Here is a 3,405-nt window from a genome sequence, read left to right as displayed (position 1 = left end):
TAAATAAGAAGCATTTTAGGTGTAAATAGGAAGCAAATATCCATGTTTGTGCACAGAACCAACATTTTCTAAAAGAGGGAACACGGCTGATTACACCATTCTTGCAGAGTGGATTCAATACTGAATGATTATAAAGTTATCAACCTCCTCACAGAAGTAAAACACTGAGTTGACCTGGGTGGACTTTGACGAAATACTGTAGGAGGATGAAATAAAATACTGTAAAGAATTTGATCTAGCACTGTTGACCCCATCAAATTTTTTTGTTGCAAAATTCTGTTACTAAGTACCAGGCTAATTTTTGCAGAACTAATGCTAGAATATAGTTTATCAACTCCCCAACCACTGCCATTAGAGCCTCTACATCAGGCATGAGCAGCCTTTTCTGAGACATAGGTTACATGAGACATAGGTCACATGAGACATGGCTTATCATCAGGTGAACCATAGGACCAAACTAAGAAAAAATAACTGAGGTAATTTTTCATTGATGTACCATTCAGAAAGCCACACAAATTTCAGTTTCCTCCATGTCTATTCTATGGAGGCACATGGTTCAGTGGTTAGGGTGCTAAACTCATGATTGTAAGTTTGCGATTTCAATTCCTGGACCAGGCAACACATTGTTTTCTTGAGCAAAACACTTCATTTCATGTTGCCCCAGTCCACTCAGCTGCTGGCAAAAATGAGTAACCCTGTGATAGACCTGCGTCCTGTTCAGGGGGAGAATATATATGCCATGGAGACCAGGAAACTAGCCCTATGTGTCAATACAACTCAAGAAGGATCTTTATTCATAACCACACTACATGGTTCCTCATCCCACAAGAAACAAGAGCCAAATTGCCCCTTAAACCACACCTTCCCATCTTAAAAAAAGGACATTTTATTCTATTTAATTCAGAAGATTGAAAGACAAAGTTGACTGTGGCAGGATTTGAACTCAGAATATAAAGAGTCATAATTAAACACTGCAAGGTATATTTTCCAACACTAGCAATTCTGCCAATCCATTGCCATTGATTAGGAGAAGGAAATAGTCAAACTGAACTCAGTACATGACTGGTACTCTACTGTTCTATATTTAAGAGATGAAGAATTATTTACATTATTTACATCATTTACATTTGACGGATATTCGTCCTCATCTTGTTTGTTGTTAACACAACGTTTCGGCTGATATACCCTCCAGCCTTTGAAGGCTGGAGGGTATATCAGCCGAAACGTTGTGTTAACAACAAACAAGATGAGGACGAATATCTGTCAAATGTAAATGATGTAAATAATGGTACTCTACTATTGGATGAAAAGCAAAGTTGACTTTAGGAGTATTTGAACTCAGAACATAAAGATCTAGAACAAATGCCACATGGAATTTTTTCCAATGCTGTAATGATTCAGGCCGATTCAGAACTTCCCTCTTCCTAATAATAATTCTTTCAAATTTTGGCACAAGGCAAGTAATTTTCAGAGAGAGTGCAAGTCAATTACTTCGACTCCGAAAGGATAAAAAGCAAAGTTGACCTCAACACGTCAAGACAAACAATGTTTCGCAGCATTTTGTCCTGTGTGCCAACAATTCTGCCAGCTCACTATCTGAATAAAAATATTCCTTTCTTAATAAAAATATTTTTCTTAATAAAAATATTCCTTTCTACTATAGGCACAAGGCCTGGAATTTTTTTTTTGGTGGGGGGGTAAGTCGATTACATCAACCCCAGTAGTCAACTGGTACTTATTTCATCGATCCTGAAAGGATGAAAGGCAAAGTCAACCCCAGCAGGATTTGAACTCAGAACATAGTGACAGGCAAAATACCGCTAAGCATTTTGTCCAGCATACAAATGATTCTGCCAGCTCGCTGTCTTAATAATAGTTACTAAAAGATGAAATTGTAAGAATGTGGGCAATGAAGAGAGAAATTGTTATCCTAATAGTTGTGGGGGCACTTGGAGACTAACAATCAAGTTTGAGAAATATGTTGGAGAAATTGGAATTGACATTAGGTAGGGGGACTCCAAAAGGGGTCTCAGAGAGTAGTGTCCCTGCTTCCTGAGCTAGTTTTCCACATTTCTTAAAAATCGAGGTAGAGGCCTAGATCTCGGGACCACTCCTGTCTAGAAACTGAGGTTGGGGGGTAAGCAATGGCATGCTCCCCATAGAAAATCCAACTCCAAAAAAGCCTCATGATAGCAAGGGAGAAGGGGCACCAGCCATCCCAAAGGTTGCGGTGGGCTACACCTGCCTGCCCCAGTTGCTATGGCATTGAGGTAGATCTGGCCACTCCTATTAAAGGGGAGAAAACCCGAATTTAAAACACTGGATGATGATGATGATGACAGTATGAGATTGTGTGATGTTTGTTCCTTTCTGAAGAAAAAAGAGAGATTAGTAACATAAAATGAATGAAATAATTCCAGTGGTGCTAACCAAATTGAATCAACCATTTCTTACATAAGTTACAAAACTGACTGGGTATCAGTGACTGTATACATTGGTCAAGTTGGCTGACGTTCTCCCCATTAAATGACTGGTACTTGCAGATGAAAGATGTAAAAAAAAAAAAAAAATCCCTGGAGGAGAAAGGTAAAAAAAAATTAAAAACCAGTTTTGGCGAAATTTGAATTCTACAAAAAGATGGCAGTGGTTATTCCAATGCTCCAGGCACACCACTATCAATAATGAGCCAACAAGGAAACCATGACATGGTCACTTGATCTGTTAGAAATAGCAGTCAAATCTCCCGCAAACCACACTGTAAAACCCTTTTAAATAATGGTAGGAAACATTACATCACATGATAAGGGATGCTTTCAAAAGTGGGGCTGGTTACAGTTTAGAATGCCACTGATCATAAGTCTGGTTGATCAGAGTTGACCTAGGGCTACACAACATCAATAATAACAATGAGAGAGAGAGAGATAGAGAAACAGGAGTGAACTGAAGCATTTGAAAATTTTTGTTCCCAATAAAATGATGTGTAAAAATTGTGTGTATGTGTATGTGTGTGTGTACACACATGCGATAAGCTAACAGAATAAGGAGGATGGTCATGGCCTGATGAACTGAATCATATTATCAAATCAAGAGAATTGAGGATGTTAATTCTGCTGCAACCTGGATGTTGCTATTTCTCAGGCAAGGTAAGCCTAATCCATGTCAGGAGAGAAAGAGAGAGAGGAAGGTAGAAAAGAAAGAGGGAGAAAGAGAAAGAGAGAAGGGGGGGGGGGGGGGGGAGACCAATAAAACAAACAATATTTTTCTTCCAGCTTAGATCAAAGTAAAAAAAGGACAATGCTTTCTTCTTTGTTTCCAACCTTTCACGTTACACATGTACAGAATTATTAATACTCGCGTCTTTTTATCTTTTACTTGTTTCTGTCATTAGACTACGACCATGCAGGA

The sequence above is a fragment of the Octopus bimaculoides genome, chromosome 11 (assembly GCF_046866305.1).
Source record: "Octopus bimaculoides isolate indiv1 chromosome 11, ASM4686630v1, whole genome shotgun sequence".
NCBI classification, from domain to species: domain Eukaryota; kingdom Metazoa; phylum Mollusca; class Cephalopoda; order Octopoda; family Octopodidae; genus Octopus; species Octopus bimaculoides.
Note: the sequence above shows the minus strand (reverse complement) of the source record.